Source organism: Aethalodelphis obliquidens, unplaced genomic scaffold, assembly GCF_003676395.1.
Source record: "Aethalodelphis obliquidens isolate GAN/ISIS:26980383/991018 unplaced genomic scaffold, ASM367639v1 scaffold61, whole genome shotgun sequence".
Classification (NCBI taxonomy): domain Eukaryota; kingdom Metazoa; phylum Chordata; class Mammalia; order Artiodactyla; family Delphinidae; genus Aethalodelphis; species Aethalodelphis obliquidens.
Window position 1 is genome coordinate 487,787 of NW_020838005.1, and position 22,383 is coordinate 510,169.

Consider the following 22,383-nt stretch of genomic DNA (forward strand, 5'->3'; position numbering starts at 1 on the left):
AGAATAGAAAACAAGAGATAATGAGAAAATTCTAGGTAAAAAAAGGAAACAGATTTCTCGAAGTGGTAAGCTGATAGTTCAAATATGAAATGCTCGCTACTCCAAATGGATGCAGTGTAACTAGGCTTTTGGACTCTGAATTCTCTCTTTGATACTTTGGCCTCAAGACTTTCTATTTTAGCCTGGGCATCCTCAGGCAGTAACCAGTAAGGAAGGTGATTTAATTTAAAAGAGAGAGAGAGACTGAGAGAGAAGTTAGATCAACAATGGAGCAATTTAAGTTTAACGGTACTCCAAGTTTAGAAGTACATTCTGTTTGCACAGATGAAGAGTGCAAGGAAAATTGGGTGGCAGTCTCTTTGGGACTGGGTGACGAAGTAAGTGGGTGGCTGAGGCCCTTAGAGGAAGGATAAAACCCTAACTAAGAAGACAAGTAGAAGAGTAAGATTTCATGCAGTGCAATTCTCTCCGCCCTGCGCACCCACCCCCTGCGCATGTGTGTGCTCTGCGACACCCTCACGTAAACACACATGCACGCTAAGCTTCTCCAGCGTTCCTAGACCTGGGGTCTAGCTGGAATCTAAGCACTGGAGCTCTGAGCAGGATTAGGGCGGGGGCAACTCCACTGGTCTGGGTCAGATAAAAATCCCGGGATCCCCATTCAGAAGTGAACACAAAGTCTTTAAAAAGGTGCCACAAGTCTTGAGGATACTAGGAGCCTTAAAACTCTAAAATTAATGAGGGGTTCAGGCCATGGGTTCTTGTGCTGTGTTACTACGATAAAATAGATCAGAGATAATAGAAGGTTATTAGTCTGGAAAAACCAGTAAAGGGCTGGAACCTAGGGGGCCAAAGTACAACCCCACTTTTTCTCTGAGTAAAGCGCTTTCCTCTGCATCTGTTTCCTCTTCTGAAAGTGAAATGTGTTTTCCTGTGCTTTTAGGTCAGTGCTTCTCGAGCTCTAATGAGTATACACATCACCTGGGACGTGGTTACTAGGAAGATTCTGACTGAATAGTTCTGGGGCAGGCCTTGAGATTCTGCACTTATAAAAAAGATCCCAGGCAGCCAGTAGTCTACATGATACTTTTGCATGAATTAGAATAATGTACCCTTCTCTGGGCAGCCCTGTAAGTGCCTTTGCAAAAAGAATCCTTTTCCCACATGATTTGGCTAGGGATAGGTAGGCTGGATTTTAGCCCGTGCACTCCTTTGGACAGTGCCTTTGAGCAGTGCACAAGCTGCCCAACTGTACAGGGCAGTCCTGACCTCGTAGGCAGCTGTCTCCTGGACTACTGCTAAGACAGCCCTGCTCATGATCCATCAGAGATGGTCTGCTACTCTCTCTCTCCTTAATGGCACAACTCAGCAAGCTCAACAAGTCATACTTGCTAGCTCTCACTCTTGCATTGGAATACCTGTTTTTCTTCAGAGACTGCCAGAATGGCAAGTGGGAATGAACTGATTCCTTTTCTACTTAAAAAAGAGACTTTGGCTCCTGGTTCCTCACCCTCCAGTGCACCCTTACTCAGCCTAGAGCTCTAAGTATGGGTCATATCATGGCTCCCCATCCACTGCTTCTGCTGCAGTACTTGCATTTGGAATTTTATACCTCACGTCATGTATTAATCCAGGATTTAAACAATTAAGCTCCTATGCCTATTCTCGTACGTGATTATTATCTGGTTTGCTCAAATCTTTTGTTTCTCATCAAATATTACTCCTCCTTTATAGGGGATCAGACATAAAGGCAAAGACCCAAGTACCTGAAATTTCACTAAGCTGTCCGTCTGCCTTGGATGGCCGGATCCAGTACAGCGCCAGACTCGGAAAAGTTTTCCTAGCTCCACCTCTGCCCAGGCTGCCTTGTTCTGTCCTATTACTGGAGAGAAATTCAAAATATTTGTTTGTCTACCAGTGTTGCTGAATTCTCTTCTCTATAGGTGTTTAAGGTCAGGTGGGGAGAGCAATGGAACCAGTTAGGAGAGACACCCCTGCAAAACTAAGCTCAGCTGTCCTGGGCTTTCTTCGAAGCATTTGGTGTTCGCTACTCACATTATCTCCTGAAAAGAAACTTTTGGCCAAGGACAGAAAATTCTGGTTTCTCTAAGTAGCAGGTAAAGGGAGCAACAAAGTAGAATATAAAGATCTCTGAGCTAGTGATCTGGAGGTTCTGTTTCTGTTACCCAAGGCTGCCTGCCTGCTTTGATTTCTCTTGGTTAAATCTATACAATGAAGCCATAGAACTACATAATGTGCAAGATTCCTTCTAGTTTTTAAATTGTAAGCGTCTATGAAGTTTGGTGGCTTTTGCCTTTTTTTCTGTTAAGCTAAATTTATGAACTTAAAATAAGTCCTGCATGTTAAAAGGCAATGGAATTAATTTGTAACATGTTGAGGTGTAGTTTTCCTAGGTCCCTCTCTGCCAGGTGGCCGTATCCCTTTACCGAAGGCATCACCCTATTAGAGCACCTCTCCATCCAGCTCCCCTGGCTTCCAACACCTGCGCCCTCCATATTCTTTTTAGGTTTCTACTTGGGAAGAGCCACCCCGGTTGCTTCTGCTCCTTTACTAAACTTCAAATTACCCATCTTGAGAGTGCCACGGGCTTCCTGCCAGGACCATGACTTATACAGACCCCATTTATAAGACAAAGAGTCATTGAGAGCTGCCAACGTTTGTAAGATTTTTGGTGCAAACAATTTTCTTAAAGCCAAATCTATTGTATTACCCGCACTGGATAGAGCTGGATAAAATATTTTATTTTTGCCTGGCATCTGTGAGGTAGAGTATAGACAAGTTCAAGGCCATTTTTTCACACATTTGTTCTGCAAAGTACTTACTTGGTCAACTGTAAGCTCTGGTTAGACTTCAGTGGTCTAATACAAAAGGAGTAACATACAGGATCTCTGCCCACAATGTGTTTTCAAACTAGTAGTGGAATCAAGACACTCACAAAAGAAAGAAAACGCAAGGCGATACATGAGCTCTGGTTACAAAGCTGACTTGTTAAAAATTCTAGGGCTTCCCTGGTGGCGCAGTGGTTGAGAGTCCGCCTGCCGATGCAGGGGACACGGGTTCGTGCCCCGGTCTGGGAAGATCCCACATGCCGCAGAGCGGCTGGGCCCGTGAGCCATGGCCGCTGAGCCTGCGTGTCCGGAGCCTGTGCTCCGCAACAGGAGAGGCCACAACAGTGAGAGGCCCGTGTACCGCAAAAAAAAAGCTAGAAGAGTCGTCCAGTTTGGTTTACCTGTCTATAGATGGAGTCCCAGAGCTTAACTAGTCTAGGGTTTGAATCAGAGGTAATACCTGAACCCATGTCTCCACCTTCCCAGGGTGGATCTGCTTCTCCCCCTCACACTGCTTCCCCTTTAACAAATATCCCACTTACACTGGTGGTCTCATATCCCATGAGGTTTATCTAAGGAAGGATTATGGCTGATTGAAACTTTTTAAGAAATATACAAAAACTCATACAATCAGGTCAGCTTCGTATGTTATTTAAGAAAAATGGCAAGTTTCCGTTACTTTGTACACATAGGTGTGATGTATAATGTAACCAGGTGGATCAGAAACTAGAGAGAGAGGGTTGACTGTCTGCTGCCATAGGGGAATCACGCTGCCATAGCTCCTTGCCTGGAGGAAGCCTTTTTCTGGCTCCAGGGGCCATCCCTGTGGAGTGCTGGTGGTTATATGTCTCGGTGTGGCCTCAGAACAGCAGCCACGCTGTGTGGATGCATCATCAAGGGAGATCTTCCTGTCCCCCATGGCGGCTTCAGAAATCAATGTGTCCCTCAGGACCAGATGAGAGAGCTAGAGGGCAGAAGCAAAGACAAATGCCTTCCTGAAGGAAACACTCACAGCCAGATTTTCATCCTATTTTGTGGTGTTTTTTTCCTAATTAGCATCTCATTTTCTTCTGACACAGTCCTTCTCGGATCTTCAGAGAACTCCTGTTATGTCCTGGGAGAGTTTCCAAGACTCTTAGCCTTTTGGATGAACAACCTCAAAGACAACATCCAAGATCAAAGTGGCATTCAGAGATCTCAGACGGCTCTGGGTGTGACCGGCACCGGCTGAGCTGATGGCGCTCAGCTCTTGGAGGACATCCTTTGACTGTAGCGTTCACAGGTGGACAGCTTCTGCTGCCCTCCAACACCTCAACAAGACACCTCAGGGCTTTGCTCACGGGATCTGTGAGACAAAGCATCAAAGAACAGTTGCTGGGTCCTTCTGAAAGAGGAGCTATCTCTTCTTTTCCTATCATTCATAAAATTGTGGAATTTTAGAGCAATATGATCATGCAGGGTTTGAAATCTCATTCTACAGAAAATGTAGCTGGGATAGGCTAAGTCGGTTGCACACAACTCACCTGTGTCTCTTGTTAAAAATGCAGGTTCTGATTCATTGAATCTGGGTCAGGGCCTGAGATTCTTCACTTCTAACAAGTTCCCAGATAAAGCCCAGGTGGCTGGTCAAGGACCAGACTCTAAGCAGAAAGGGGCTGTATTTCCTGCCTAAAGGCAAAGAAGTGGACAGAATTAGGACCAAAACCACATTTCCTGACTCTTGTGGTTTTTCCCTCATGTAGTGAAACTTGGAGCCCTCCCTGCCCACACTTCTCCCCTCCTGCAAACATGTACCTGAATATAAAAAGGAGGGCAGCGGGAGGAGTAGAGAGAGAGAGAGAGAACAGCCTTGCAGTAACAGGAATGGCAGATAAGAACTCTCTATAAGGGAGTTTGAATAGGGAGGGGAGAAGAGAATACAAAGAGATAAGTATAGAATTATTGAGGTTAGCGTCCTGGATTCAATGCCCATGAAGCCCAGCTAAGCTTACTTTGGTTCTGGCCCAGAAAATGATGCCTCTAACTTTACCAGTCATCTTGAGATTGTGTGATGCTTACCCCAAATCAGAGGATAAAAATAGATTCCCAACTAATGTTTTTAAAAAAGGGAATCACTGTTTTAAAGTTTAGGATAAGTATCTTAGAAAGGTAAACCTGTGTTTATCTGTTTATCTGTTGGTCACAAATATGCACACAGAGTCCTATCAAAAAAATATATATCTTCTTTATCCATTCATCTGTTGATGGACACTTAGGTTGCTTCCATGTCCTGGCTATTGTAAATAGTGCTGCAATGAACATTGTGATACATGACTCTTTCTGAATTATGGTTTTCTCAGGGTATATGCCCAGTCGTGGGATTGCTGGGTCATATGGCAGTTCTATTTTTAGTTTTTTAAGGAACCTCCATACTGTTCTCCATAGTGGCTGTATCAATTTACATTCCCACCAACAGTGCAAGAGGGTTCCCTTTTTCTCCACAGCCTCTCCAGCATTTATTGTTTGAAGATTTTTTGATGATGTCCAGTTAAAAAAAATTTTATATATATATATATATATATATATATATATATATATATATATATATATATAAAGTAGAAAATGATGCAGAAATTTTTACTTGAAGTAGAATCTTGGAACTATCAGTGATTAATCATGGTGCATATCCATAAAATGTGCTATGAAAATTGGAAAAATTATATCAAGAACATGCCCTTCGGAATTAAAAAATATTCAGTGGAAAGAGATGGAAAAAAACATAGAGGATCAAGTCAGTGTCCAACATCAGGCTGATAGGAATTTAAGAAAGTAAATAGGGCTTCCCTGGTGGCCCAGTGGTTGAGAGTCCGCCTGCCGGTGCAGGGGTCATGGGTTCGTGCCCCGGTCCGGGAAGATCCCACATGCCGCAGAGCGGCTGGACCCGTGAGCCATGGCCGCTGAGCCTGCGCTCTGCAACGGGAGAGGCCACAACAGTGAGAGGCCCGCGTACCGCAAAAAATAAAAAAATAATAAAAAAATAAAAAAGAAAGTAAATAGAAAATAGAGGGAAGGACATAATCAAATTATTAAGGGAAGAAAAATTACCAGAGTGAAAATGAAGTAAGAGCCTTCAAAATGAAAAAATTCAGTATGTCCCCAGAGCTAAAGAGGACATCTGACTAGAGACTGTCACCTGATGCACCACTGGACAATTTCAGAGCAAAATGGTTGAAGGAAAGATGGTGGTAAATGGCTCACGATGAAAAAATGAGTGAAAAATCAGACTGTTATCCAAATTCTTATCTGCAATTTCTTGAAACCAATAATAGATATTAGAAGACAATGGGCCAAAGTACTTAAAGTTCTGGGGAAAAATATAATTGCTGTTAAGATTGTACACCTAGTCACACTATCAGTAAATGCAGGTGAAAAATTAAAATTATTTTCAAATGTAAGAAGACTTTCTGAGATAATTTCAACAGCAAAGGTCAGAGACAATTGAGTAATAAATCAAAGTGCTAAAGAAGAATAACTGTGAACATGTAGAATTCTACATTCAAACTACCACAAAGGGTCAGAGTAAAATATATTTTCAGAAAAACAAAGTGAGATTGATTACCCCTCACAGAACCCTCTGAAAGAATTATTGAAAAGTGAACTTAGGAAAAATTAAAATTGAGAAATAGGAAGTGTGTTTTAAGAAGAAATGATGAAAAATGGTGTCATATGTGTACATATATAAGAATTAACTTCATTAGGATAATGGTGATTAATACAGGGGCTATAAAAGCAATCTGAAAATAAATAGACAATAGTAACTTGTAAAATAGGGTGACAGTGTGTGGAATTAAAGCACCCTAAAGTCCATGATCCTGTAATATATTAAAAAATGGCCTTGGGTCTCTGGCCAGTGCCAGACCCTATGGGTCTTAAACCAATCAGGTGCCAGAGGACAGGGGAATCCATTGGCCCAGCCTATATAGGTGAGGTGTTTGCATATCACCACATGGGGCAGCATTCTCTTCCCCACTACAGTCTTGTGTTATTTGTAGAATGAGGCAATTTTCATTTACTGCTTTGCATGGTTATCCATCTCTTTAGTAGATAATTATGTCTTGAAAAATACAGTTGTATTTCTGCTATCTAACTGAAGAGTGATAAAAACAGATGAAAAAGAAATTGATTTGTGACTATTTCCATTTTCCTTAACATGGAACAATGACAAAATACGTGATTATAACATTGTAATCCAAAATGTGATAAATAAGATGAGCAAAATTCACAACCAAATACGGTTTATCATAGAAGTGCTTGGATTGTTTAAGAAGTTTTTCAGTGAAACTGACCATATTAGCATTTTTTTTTTTTTTAATTATGCTTAGCTTCATAGATTCTGAAAAAGCCTTTGGTTAAAATTTCACATCCCGGGACTTCCCTGGTGGCACGGTGGTTAAGAATCCGCCTGCCAATTCAGGGGACACGGGTTCAAGCCCTGGTCCGGGAAGATCCCACATGCTGCAGAGCAACTATGCCTCTGCACCACAACTACTGAGTCCATGCGCCACAACTACTGAAGCCTGTGTGCCTAGAGCCTGTGCTCCGCATCAAGAGAAGCCACCACAATGAGAAGCCCACGCACTGCAATGAAGGGTAGCCCCCGTTCGCCACAACTAGAGAAACCCTGCACGCAGCAACGAAGATCCAGTGCAGCCAAAAATATATATAAATAAATAAATTTATTTTTAAAAAAAATTTCACATCCCACGTGATGAAAACAAACACAAAATCAAAATCGTTTCTAACAAGCTATGATTAGAAAGTAATTTGATAAAAATATATTTACCAAAATGCCAAAGCAAACATTATAGCTAATGATGAGAAACAATAAAAATATTTCTGAAAAAAAAAAAATTTTCTGTATAATAAGTCATGAATATACTCAGTTACTGCTATCATTAACCATTTTACTGGAGGTTCTAGCCAACTTAATAAGACAAGGAAAAAAAAAGAGAAAACAGACTGTAAATGAAAAAAACAAAATTGTCAATACAGACAGTATAATTGTCTACGTAAAAAACTCAAGAGACTCCTATAAACTGTAGGAATTAATAATAATTATTAATTTTTTGTTATTTCCATAACTTTATTAAAACCAGAAAATTAAATATATATGAAAAAAATAGTGGAAAACAAGGACCTCTATCAGCTTTAGTTACTGCAATATGCATTATTTGTAATTATAAAAATTATGAATTACATGTAACAAAATTATAACAAAAACTTTAGTTTTGAAACACGTTTTATTTAAGAATTACATAATTTCAAATATCTTCCAAAATACAGTTTCCTAGATTGCTACAAAAAGAAAGCAAACTCAACAAGAAATTTAAATCATTAAATATGTTTCACTAATATATACATGCAGAATGCCAAGCAATTAATATTTAGCCCTGGAATGCGTACGATGTCTCATTTTTCCTTATTAAAGGCTCAATCCACCACTTTGTATAGGCTATGTACAACAGGCAAAGTTCAGTGTTCATAGGAGTTTGACATTAGCTGCCTCAATTTATAGCTGTGGTAGTTTGTCCACAGGGGTGTCAAATTTGAAGTTTGTAGGAGACAAATCTAGGGTCCGAGGATAGGTTAGTCCATAGGACTGTCTGACTACAACATCAGCAACACCAGCAATATCTCCAATTTCTTTTTGGGTCCTTTTCTCAGCTGATGGCTGTTAGGCCATGTAAATGGTGGCTGCTGCCACAGATATCGGGCTCCTTCCAGGAACCAAGTCCAACTCCACAGCTTTACAGGCTATATGTGTAGCCTGTACTTGTTTAGGAAGACAAAGGTTGGAAAAAAACCTGGACATGAAGTCCGCAGTTGTAATCAAATCCACACTGGTTTCTAAAGCTTTCAAAATAAGGTATTATTAATTATATGAAAATGAACGGCATTCTATATATCAGAAATACAGAGGTAGAAAACGCAATTTGAAAAAAGATACCAAACACAACTGTAGCAAAACTAATAAGGTATCTGGAAATAAATTTTAACAAAAGATGCTTAAAAATCTTATGCAAAAATATATAAAATGTTATTGTAAGAGATAAGTAAAACTCAAGAAATTAAAAGAAAAAAGATAATTCTCTCCCAAATGCAATACAATTTTAACCAAAGGTTCTGCTGTGTCCCTCAGAAAGATATGTTGAAATCCTAGCTTCCAATACTTGTGAACATGACTTTATTTGGAAACAGGGTCTTTGCAGATGTAATCAAGTTAAAATGAGGTCATACTGGGTTATGGCAGGCCCTAAATCCAATGATGGTAGTGATGGAAGCAAAGATTTGAGTGATATATGTGTGAGCCAAAGGATGCCAAGCACTGCTGGAAACCACAAGAAACTAGGAGAGAGGCATGGAACAGATTCTCCTCCCAGTCCCCCAGAGGGAACCAACTCTGTTGACATCCTAGTTGTTTAAGCCACCTAGTCTGTCAGGTTTTTTTTTTTTAACCACAGACCTAAGAAACTGTTACAGATTCCAACTCAGTTTTCTGCAAACTTGACAAACTGATCTTAAAATCCTACTGATGAATAAAGGACCAAAAATAAATAAGAAGGAGGGAGAGGAGGAGTGTTTGTTCCATCAAATACAAGACACATTGTAAAGCTATGGTCATTGAGACAGTTTTGATAGTGACACAGGGACATAGGTGTTGGCACAGTTTCTAGGATGGATGGCCTGGAAACAACCCATGAGTATGGGATTTGAAATATGACAGAGGCAGCATTACAAATCAGCAGAAAACAATGAACTACTCAATAAATGGGGCTGAAACATTAGTTATAAGTGGAACCAAGACAAAATTAGCTCCTCATATCATGCACAAAGGGAAACTCTGTGTGGATTAAATATTTAAACGTGGAAAAGCAAAACTGTGAACCACATAGAAGCAAATAAAGAATATCTTTGACTTCAGTTAGGTAAAGATTCCTTAAACAAGAAACCGAAACACATACTAATAATGAAAAAATTAATAAATGAGGTGCTATAGACTGAATATGTTCCCCACAAATTTGTATGTTAAAATCTAATCCCCAGTGGTGTGGTATTTGGAGGTGGGGCCTTTGGGGTGATTAGATCATAAGGGTGGAGCTCTCATGAATGGGGTTAGTGCCCTTATAAAAGAGGCCCCAGAGATTCCTTATCCCTCCCACCATGTGAAATTATAACAAAAAGACAGCTATGAACTAGGAAGTGGGCTCTCACCAGACCCTAAATCTTCCAGTGACTTGATCTTGGGCTTCCCAACCCCCAGAACCATAAGAAATAAATTTCTGTTGTTTATAAGCCACCCAGTCTATGGTATTCTGTTATAGCAGCTCGAATAGGCTATAACATTAAACTATATTAAAATGTAAAACTTCTTTTCAACAAAAGACAACACAGATAAGGTATAAAGAAAACTCACGGATTAGGAGTAGAAATTTGTAATCCACATTACTAGGAACTAAAGAGAACTTCTTAAAAAATGATTAAGGCAAAGAAAATAATCGAATAGAAAAATGGATAAATGATATTAAAAGGCGTTTTTCAGAAGAAGACACTCTAATGGCTCATACACGTACACAATTATTCTCAACCTCACAATAGTCTGGAAAAAGAAAATTAAAACAACAGTGAGATCCATTTTATTCCTATAAAAGTGGAAAAATTTGAAAGTCTGATAACACAAAGTGCTGAGGAGGATGTAGGGAAAAAGGAACTTTTATCCATTTCTGGTGGGTGGGTAAATTGGAAGAATGACCTTGAAGAACAGTTTGGTAATATCTAATAAAACTGAATAATGAGCATACTCTCTGATTCAACAATCACATTTCTTGGTATCTATCTTAAGAAACTCATACACACATGCACAAAGAGATGTATGTGAGGATGTTCAAACTTTTAGTAGGGGAATGAATATGCAGTATAATGGGATTCTACAGGGTAGTTAAAAATCACTGAAGCATATCTCATTTATCTACAGATACATCTTTAAAATATAATTTTGAACAAGAAAAAAAGAGGTTGCCAAAGGCGATGGACAGTATGAGACTACTGGAAACTCAAGGGAGGCTGGGATGGTCTAAAATGGCTCATTCACAGATGTGGTACTTGGTGCTGGTTCATCTGGAGGGCCTCACTGAGATGATTGTCTCTGCTCCACTTGGTCTCTCATCCTCAAGTAGGCTGGACCAGGCTTCTTCACATGGCAGTCTCAAGGCAGCTTTCCAAGGGAGTGGGAGCTGCAAGGCCTCTTAAGGCTTAAGCTTGGAAGTCACATGGTATCACCTCTGGCACATTTTATGGGTCATAGTAAGTCACAAAGCCATTGCAGATTCAAGGAATAGAGAAGTAGCCTTCACCTCTTGATAGCAGGAGTGGCAGAATCACATTGCAAAGAGTCATTGTATACAAGAATGAAAGGAAATTGTACCCTTCTTGTGTAATCTCCCCAAATGTATATACTGAACTGATCTTCCCCTTAAAAATGTACACAATCCATGGTTTTCTCCATCATTTAGATGGATGGCACTTTGAGCTTTCTGGTTGTTCAAGTAGAAAACCTTGGAATCATCCTTGACTTCTCCTTTTCTCTCATATCCCACATCCTATCCATTATGAGATAATGTTGGCAGAATATTAGAAATCATCCAGTATCTGACAGCCCCCTGCTACCAGTCTGGTTGAGCCACCATTAACTCATTGAATGACTGGAATAACTTCCTAATGGCTTACGTCTACTCTTGCAAATTCCCTTAAAATACATTCAATCACGTTGCTTGTGGTAGGCTGAGTAATGCCTCCCCAAAGATGTCCACATCCTAATCCCTGAAACTGTAAATATATTATCTTATATGGCAAAAGAGACTTTGCAGATGTGATTAAAGATGCTGAGATGGGGCTTCCCTGGTGGCGCAGTGGTTGAGAGTCCGCCTGCCGATGCAGGGGACACGGGTTCATGCCCCGGTCCGGGAAGATCCCACATGCCGCGGAGTGGCTGGGCCCGTAAGCCATGGCCGCTGAGCCTGCGCGTCTGGAGCCTGTGCTCTGCAACGGGAGAGGCCACAACAGTGAGAGGCCCGCGTACCGCACACATACAAAAAAAGATGCTGAAATGGACGATTCAGGTGGGCCCAATATAATCACAAGGGTACTTATAAGAGGGAGACAGTAGAATGAGAGCGAGAGAGAAGGCAACTTGATGATGGAAGCAGAGAGAAGTGTGAGGATGCTACACCACTGGCTTTGAAGATGGAGGAAGCAGTCAAGGGATGATGACTGCCTCTAGAAGCTGAAAAAGGCAAAGAAACAGATTCTCCCTTCCAACCTCCAGAAGAAACCAACCCTGACCGCTTGACTTTACCCAAGAGAAATTAAACTCAGAGGACTTCTGATCTCCAGAAATGTAGGATAACAAGTATGAATTTTTTAAAGCCACTAACTTTGTGGTAATTTGTTACAGCAGCAATAGGAAACTAATATACATCACTCTTTGACTCAAAACCCCGACATACTCTGTAGTCATTCTCCACTCCTCAACCCTGTCCCAACATGCCATCCAGTACCTCCCTGGTCACACACTCTACTATTTTGCCTCTTTGTCACTTTACTTCAGCCCCAGGAGCCTCCTAGCTGTTCCACAAACTGCTAGACATTTTCCTGTTCAGAGTCTCATTTGGTTCTTCCTTCTACCTGGATCACTCTTCTCCAACACGGTTTCTTGGCAAAACTGCCCATCCTACCCCAACATTCTCATTTATCTTGTTCAACATTTTCTTTTTTTTGTACCACCTATCTTCGAACATTCTATATGGTTTATTTGTATATAATGTTTACTGTTTATTATTGGTACCACCACCACTGCCTCGCCCAAGGCTAGTAGGTAAGGAGGGGACTGTGTTTTAGTCACTGATGTACCCTGAACGTCTAGAACAGTGTCTGAGACATAGTCATGACTCAATATATATTTGTTCATTGAATGAATAGTTATTTTTAAAATTCTTGTAATTGAACATAAAGTAGATGCAAAATAATATATAGGTATAAATAGGTCCATTGAATACCAGTGTATCCACAATCCAGCTGAAGAAAAAAATTACATAAGCATTACCTTTGAAGTTCTGTGCACCTCCCTGAATCATTTCCTATTTTCTCACCACTCAGAGGGGACTACTGCCATTTTCATTTTAACATTCCTTTGCTTGTCCTCACAGTTTTACCAAATATGTTAGCATCCCTAATCAATGTATTGTTGAGATTTATGTTTGTTTGATGTATATGTATTATATATGCATATCATTACATAATACTGTAGGCATTGTTTTTTTGGCTTTTTTCATTAATGTTAATTTCTCTTTTTTTTTTAATTGTGGTAAGAACACTTAACTTGAAATCTATCCTCTTAATAGATTTTTTGCGGGCCTCTCACTGTTGCGGCCTCTCCCGTTGCGGAGCACAAGCTCTGGACGCGCAGGCTCAGTGGCCATGGCTCACGGGCCCAGCCAGCCGCTCTGTGGCATGTGGGATCCTCCCAGACCGGGGCACGAACCCGTGTCCCCTGCATCGGCAGGCAGAATCTCAACCACTGCGCCACCAGGGAAGCCCTGTTCTTAAAGTTCAACCTTGTTCTGACATATAACTGTAATTCACTTGCTTTTCTGCTATAAAGTACTTCACTATAAGAAGATGCCATAATGTTTTAATTAAAATAGTGTTGATGAAGACTTGTGTTATTTCTACTTTTTTGCTATTGCAGAAGTGCTACTGTGTCATTCTTTCATCTGTGTCCCCAGGGCTTGTGTGCAAGAGTTTTTCTGGGGTAACAGATCTAGGAGTGAAATTGCTGAGTCACATGGCTTGTACATCTTTAGCGTTACTGAGGATGCCAAACTGTTTTTTAAAGTAGCTGTACCAGTTTGCTCAACTCCCAGTGTTCTGGTTGCTCATATCTTTGTAGAAACTTGATGTTGAAAGAATTTAAAATTTTTGCCAGTCTTAAATGTGAGAAATCTCTTATCGCAGTTTAAATTCTCATTTCTCTAATGATTAGTGAGATTGATTGTCTATTTTCTTATGTTTATTGGCTACTTGGCTTTTCTCTACCATGACATGCCTGTTTGAGTCTTTTGACCATTTTGGGGGGATGATTTATGCTTTGTTTTAGTGTATAGAAATTCTTTATTCTTTATAAATATATATATAATATCTTTTCTCTGTGGTTTTTTTTTTTTTTTTGCGGTACACGGGCCTTTCATTGTTGTGGCCTCTCCCGTTGCGGAGCACAGGCTCCGGACACGCAAGCTCAGCGGCCGTGGCTCACGGGCCCAGCCACTCCGCGGCATGTGGGATCTTCCCAGACGGGGGTACGAACCCGTGTCCCCTGCATCGGCAGGCAGACTCTCAACCACTGCGCCACCAGGGAAGCCCTCTCTGTGGTTTTAATGATGTCTTTTAATTAATGGAAACTCTTAATTTTACTGCAGTCTTTTATAAAAGTTTGCAGTTTTTGTTTCTTGTTTAAGAAATCCTCTCCTATCCCTACATCATAAATATACTCTCCTACATGGACCTCTGAAAGTGTTATAGATTTGTCCTTCACATTTAAGTCTTGAACCTACCTGGAATTGAGTTTTGTGAATTGTGTGAGATAGAGGTTGAATTTCGATTTTTCTATATGGCTATACAATTTTCCCAGTACCATCCATTCCCCACTGATATGCAGGACCAGTTCTGTCATAAATTGTTTCCATTATTCTCTTCCCCTAGTCAATTTTTCTATCCACTGCCTTCATTATTATAGCTTTACATTAATTCTTGATATCCAGAGGCAAGTCCTTCTATTTTGTTCTTCTTCAAGAGCATGCTGACTATTATTGGTCCTTTCCTCTTCCACTTACATTTTAGGATCATTTTGTCAAATTTGAAGATAGCTAACACTTTTATGCTATGAATTCTTTCTCTCCACAAATATAGTCTACCTCTCTATTAATGTAGGTCTCCTTTAGTATCTTACAATAAGATTTTTATATTTTCTCTACAAAGAGATAGACATCTTTTATAGATTTATTCTTAGGTACATCTTTTTTTTAGGGCATTGTAGATGCTATCTCTTAAAAAATTATATTTTCTCTGATGGCTGCTGATGTATAGAATGATAATTGGTTTCCTGGAGTCAAAATTCAACTCAAAGATTTGAGGTTATAATTGATTTTTAAAATAGACTTTATTTTGTAAAGCAGTTTTAGGTTCACAGCAAAATTGAATGGAAAGTATAGCGTTCCTGTACACCCTCGGCCCTCTGCACAGCATCCCTCACTATCAACATCCCCCACCAGAGTGGTACATACGTTAAATTAATGAACTTACACTGCCACATCATTATCACCCAATATCCACAATTACTTCACTCTTGGTCTTGTACATTCTATGGATTTTGACAAATGTATAATGACATTTATCCATCATATAGTGTCCTACAGAGTAGTTTTTGTTTTTTTGTTTATTTGCGGTATGCGGGCCTCTCACTGTTGTGGCCTCTCCCGTTGCAGAGCACAGGCTGCGGACGCGCAGGCTTAGCGGCCATGGCTCACGTGCCCAGCCGCTCTTCGACATGTGGGATCTTTCCAGACCGGGGCACGAACCCATGTCCCCTGCATTGGCAGGCGGACTCTCAACCACTGCGCCACCAGGGAAGCCCCTACAGAGTAGTTTTACCACCCTTAAAGTCCTCTGTGCTCTGCCTATTCATCCCTTCTCCCCTCTAACCTCTGGCAACCACAGAGCATTTTACTGTCTCCATAGTTTTGCCTTTTCCAGACTGTCGTATAGTTGTAACCATACCATATGTAGCCTTTTTACATTAACTTGTGTTTAAATTAGTAATATGCATGTAAAGCTCCTTTATGCCTTTTCATGGCTTGATAAATTATTCCTATTTGGCCCTGAAGAATATTCCATTGTGTGAATGTATTACACCACAGTTTATTTATCCATTCACCTACTGAAGGACATCTCAGTTGCTTCCAAGTTTTGGTAATTGTGGATAAAGCTGCTATAAATTATCACCTGTGTGGATGTAGAATTGATTATATTAATTCAAGTAATATAAGTAAATTAATTAAATTAATAACTTATTAAGTAATACGTAAGTTTATGATTAATTTGTTTATCATATTCTCTTACTGTCTTTTAGAGTTTGCAGTTTCTGTAGTTACAACTTTCTTTTTTTCTTTAATATTGTGGGTGGTTTTTTTTTGCTTTCTCTCTTTTTTAGTGATTAATCTTGCCAGTGTTGTTAATTTTTTTAGTTTTTCCAAAGAAGAAATTTTAGCATTGTTGATCTTTTCTACTGGTGTTTGTATTCATTCGTTTTTATCATTATTATGTCTTTCTTCTACTTCCTTTGGGTGTATTTGTTTTACTTTTTCTATATTCTAGACTAGAGATGGATTCTTAGATAATCAATTTCAGCCTTTTTCCTAATATTTACTTTTAAAGTTATATACTTCTTTTTAAATATCAATCAGTAGCTACACTAATAAGTTTTGATATTTAATATTTTGTTATTGTTCAGTTCTTGCTACAGACTGAGTTGTGTCCTTCCCCACCCCTCATATTCTTATGTTGAAGCCCTAACTCCCAGTGTGACAGTATTTGGAGATGAGGGCCTATCAGGAGGTACTCAAGGTCAAATGAAATCATAAGGGTGGGGTGCTGATCTGATAGGATTAGTGTCCTTCTAAGAAGAAAGACTAGAGCAAGCTGCCCTCCTCACCCCTGCCACGTGAGGACACAGTGAGAAAGTGAAGAGAACTCTCACCAGAAACCAAATGCTGCCACACATTGATCTTGGACTTTTCAGTTTCCAGACTGTGAAAAAATACATTTCTGTATTTTAAGCCATGGAGTCTGTAGTATTTTCTTATGGCAGCCTGAAACTGAGTAAAACAGTTTCAATTTTTTCTAATTTCTATACTCATTTCTTTTTTGACCCATGAGATATTTAGAAATATGTTTTCTGATTTTCAAAACTGTGAAATGTTTCTAGTTTTCTTTTGTAATTTTTTCCACTTCATGTACTATTGTCAGTGATGCAAATCTTTTGAAATTTACTGAGACTTACTTTATTTATTTAGATTTACTTTTATATACATATAAAATTTACTTGTTGCTGTACAATTCTGAGTTTTGACAGAGGCATACAGTCAAAAATCCGCCACAATGAGAATAAAGAACAATTCCAGAATCCTCCAAAATTCCCTCATGTTGTCCCTTTGTAGTCAGTCCCTCCCCTGACACTGTCCCCTAGGAGTCACTGAGCAGTTTTCTGTCCCTATAGTTTTTGCTATTTCCAGAATGTCATATAAATGGAATCATACAAGGTGTAGCCTTTTGAGTCTGGCCTCTTTCATGTAGCATAATACACTACAGATTTATAGGAAAAGGTTTTAAAATATTTTATCAAGTACTTTGAGTTATGTTCAGAGGGAGGGCCTGTGAGGGTATGAAGGCCCACTGAGAATAGCCAGTAAGGTCCTGCTACCCAGGTAATAATGCGCCACATACTCTAGAGATTTCTCTCTCATTCAAAGTCTATTATACTCAGTGTCTGAAGCATATGTCTTTTGTGCTAATTGTTTTTCATGTCAGTCTTGTCTTTCTAACTAGATGTCAAGTTGGTTGAGGTCAGGGCCATATTTTCTGCCAGAGTATTCTCAAAACACTGCTTTTACTGAGTTAGCTCTCTGCTTAATATTTTTCAGTGGATATTAATTGCTCACATGATAAAAATTTGTATTGAACTTAGTGGATGATTAAATTTTTAAAATTTCAGTGTATTTTTTTTTTCTAAAGCAAAAATTCAAAATTGCTCTGACGGACCTAATAAGCAGAAAATATTCGGGGACACTACAGTTTGAAATTTGCTTGATTTTCCTTCCTTCGTATTGCTTCTTTTGTGTGTGTGTGTGTGCGGTACGCAGGTCTCTCACTGTTGTGGCCTCTCCCGTTGCGGAGTACAGGCTCCAGACGCGCAGGCTCAGCGGCCATGGCTCACGGGCCCAGCTGCTCCACAGCGTGTGGGATCTTCCCGGACTGGAGCACGAACTCGCATCCCCTGCATCGGCAGGCGGACTCTCAACCACTGCGCCACCAGGGAAGCCCTTATTTTATTTTTTGACATTTGAGAAACGTTTAATGAGTAATTAAAATTTTCAAAATACAATTAATAAAAGAAAAAACAAGGTAATATACACCGGTATGATCCTAATTTAAAGATAAATTTATTTTAGACATACACAATATATATTGATTCTAAGTGGGTCAGTGGTTCTCAATCTTTCTGCAATTAGAATCACCCAAACAGCTTTAATATATACTGCCGCCTGGATCCATTCTCAGAGATTCTCGTTGAATTGCTTTGGGTGTTGCCTGGGCATATGGATTTTTTTTAAAGCTTCCCAGGAGATTTTAATGTGCTCACCTGCCCACCCTCCCTCACCATTTTGGTTCTGTGTCATAATAGGTTTGTATAGACTAATTTTTTTTAAATTGAAGTTTAGTTGATTTACAGTGTTTCAGGTGAACAGCAAAGTGATTCAATTATACAAACATACACACACATACATACATATATGTACACATATATATTCTTTTTCAAATTTTTTTACATTATAGGTTTTTACAAGATATTGAGTATACTTCCTTGTACTAAACAGTAGGTCCTTGTTGTTTATCTATTTTATTATAGTAGTGTGTATCTGTTAATCCCAAATTCCTAATTTATTCCCCTCCCCTTTCCCCTTTGGTAACCATACGTTTTCTATGTGCATAGACTAATTCTTGATTGTCAATGAAGCCTTTGCTGCTCTCCTTTTCTGCTGGTCCAAAATGGGCAGGACCCTGCACAGTGAGGGAACTGAACTCTGAACTCTGATGGTTTAGGTCTTCTGCCTATCACCTTATAAAGTTCCCTTGTGCTCCTTCCTAGTCAGTTGGACCACCACCTCTAGCCTCAGACAAGGAATGGTCTGACTTTTGTCATTTAATTGATTAGACCTTCTCTTTCCTAGGAGTTTTTATAAATAGGATTATATAGCATGTACTCTTCGGTGTCTGGCTTCTTTCGCTCAGCTTGATGTTTTTGAAATTCATCCATGTTGTTACATGAATCAACAGTAATTCTTTCCTTCTTAAGGCTGAATACCCTCCATTGTGTGGCTATACACATTTATTTATCCATATATCTATTGATGGACTTCCGGGTTTTTCCTCTTTTCTTTCTTATTATGAATAAAGCTGCTATGAACTTTCATATACGAGTCTTTGGGTGAACATATGTTTTCATATATCTTGAGTAAATGCCTAACAGTGGAATTGCTGCATCATATGATACATGTGTATTTGACTTTATAAGAAGTCGCCAGATTTTCCAAAGTGGTTGTACCATTTTACATTCTCACCAACAGTATAAGAGAGTTCTGCTTATTCCACACCCTCACCAACAGTAGTGGGTATGCAGTGGTGTCTTATTGTGGTTTTAATTTGCATTTATCTGATGAATAGTCATGTAGAGAATCTTTTCACGTGTTTATTGACCATTTGCATATCATCTTTGTGAACTGTCTGTTCACATTTTTGCCCATTTTTAGTTGGGTTGTCTTATATTAAGTTATGAGCTCTATATATTTTGGATATAAACCCTTTGCCAGACATACGTATTGCAAATATTATCTCCCAGTGTATAGCTTGCCTTTTCATTTCTTAAAAGAGTCTTTTGATCAGCAGATGTTTTAAACTTGATAAAGTTCTATTTACCAATTATTTTATGGCTCATAAAGAAAAAATCCCTTTCAATATTTAAAAACTTCATGGATCCTCATATGATGGTGGGTATATTTTAAGATCTACCAGTTGAGATAATACAAAGGCTACTCAAATTTTTCTCTCTTTTAACAGCTTTATTGAGATATTCACATTCTATATAGTTTGCCAATTTAAAGTATAAAATTCAATGGCTTTTAGTATATTCACAGATATGTGTACCCATCACCACAGTCAGCTTTAGAACATTTTCATCATCTCAGAAAGAAACCCCATACCTTTTGGCTATAACCCTTTCATCTCTCCATTCTTTTCCCCCAGGCCTGGGCAACCACTAATCTACTTTCTGTCTCTATAGGTTTCCTTATTCTCAACATTTAACATGGATGGAATAATATAATAGATATTTTTTCACTGGTTTCTTTCAATTAGCAGAATGTTTTTAAGGTTCATCCATGTTACAGCATGTACCAGTACTTCTTTTCTTATGGTCGTATAATAATATTACATTGATGGACATTCCACATTTTGTTTTTACATTCATCAACTGATGGACATTTGGGTTTTTTCCACATTTTGGCTATTATTAATAATGCTGCTCTAAACATTTGTGAACAAGTTTTTGTGTGGGCATATGTTTTCATTTCTCTTGGGTATATACCTAGGAGTGGAATTGTTGGGTCACACAGTAATGTTATGTTTAATCATTTGAGGAACTGTCAGACTGCTATAGAAAGTGTCTGCACCATTTTACTTTCCCACCAGCAGTGAGCAAGGGTTCTGATTTTTCCACATTTTTGCCAACATTTGTTATTATCTGGCTCTGATTTTAGCCAAATGAAGAGGTATCTCACTGTGGTTTTGATTTGTATTTCCCTGATGACTAATGATGTCAAGCATCTCTTTGTGTGCTTATTGGCCATTTGTATGTCTTCCTTGGAAAAATGTCTATTTAGTTCTTTTGACTATTTAAAAAATTACGTTTTTGTCTTTTTATTATTGAGTTGTAAGAGTTCTTTAATAGTCTGGATAAAAGTCTCTTATATATGGTTTGCAAATATTTTCTCCCATTATGCAAGTTGTCTTTTCATCTTCTTGATGGTGTCCTTTGAAGCATAAAAGCTTTTATTTTGATGAGGTCCAACATATCTACCTTTTTCTTCATTTCTTGTGTTTTTTTGTGTGTGTCATATCTAAGAATTCCATACCAAATTCAAAGTCATGAAGATTTACCCCTATGTTTTCTTTTAAGAATTTTTTAGTTTTAGTTTTTACATAAGTTTTTTGGTCCATTTTGCATTAATTTTGTTTATGATGTGAGGTAAGGGTCTGATTTCATTCTTTTGCACGTGACTATTCAGTTGCCTCAGCACCAATTGTTGAAAAGACAATTCTTTGCCCATTGAATGGTCTTGGCACCCTTGTTGAAAATCAGTGGAACAGAGAAGTATGGATTGATTTCTGGACCCTCAATTCTGTTCCATTGGTCTGTATGTCTATTTTCATGCCAGTACCATACTGTCTTGATTACGCTTCTTTGTAGTGAGTTTTGAAATTGGGAAGTGGAGTCTTCCTACTTTGTTCTATTTTTCAAGACTGTTTTGGCTATTGACGGTCTCTTGCAATTTGATACAAATTTTAGAATCAGCCTTCCATTTTCTGCCATTTTCTACAAAGAAGTCAGATAGAACTCTGATAGGGATTCCATTAAATCTGTAGATTAATTTGGGAAGCATTGCCATCTTAACAATGTTAAGTCTTCTGATCCATGAACATGGGATATTTCTCCATTTATTTAGATCTTCTTTAATTTCTTTCAAGAATGTTTTATAGTTTTCAGAGTATATATTTGCACTTCCTTTGTTAAATGTATTCCTCAGTGTTTTAATTCTTTTTAATGCTATTGTAATGGAATTGTTTTTGAAATTTTATTTTTGGATTGTTCATTGTAAGTATGTAGAAATATAATTGATTTTTGTACATTGATCTTGTATCCTGCAACATTGTTGAACTTGTTTATTAATTCTAATAGTTTTTAGTTGATTCTTTGAGTTTTCTATATATAATATCATTTGCCAATAGAGATAGTTGTAACTTCTTTTCCAACCTGGATGACTTTGATTTCTTCTTATTACCTAATTGTCCTGTGTGGAACCCCCAATGCAGTATTGAATAGAAGTGGTGAGAACAGATATCTTTGTCTTGTTACTGATCTTAGGGGAAAAGCATTCAATCTTTCATAAATATGGTTTGAGCTGTGTAGTTTTTTGCTCATGTCTTTTATCAGGTTAAGAAAGTTCCCTTCTATTCCTAGTTGTTCAGTGTTTTTATCATGAAAAGGTGTTGATTTTTTTAAAATGCCTTTTCTGCATCTATTAAGATGATCATGTGATTTTTTTTTCACTCAAAATTTTAATAAATTTGTGTTATTAATTACAATGGCATCTACATGATCAAGAAACATTATTTCCTCAGTGTGCAGACTGGTTGGTTCAGAGTGGTGGATTCTTGGTTGGCTTGAAATGGTGCTGTAAATCTCAGGTGTCTGTAAGCACAGGTTCAGAACCATTGGTCTAACAACCAGATGTCTACCTAATAATGTGGAGTGCTCATTGCTTTACTTTGTGTTACATGTCAGTTTACATAGTGTGATAGAGTCCAAGAGTTAGAAGAGACTTAATTGCTT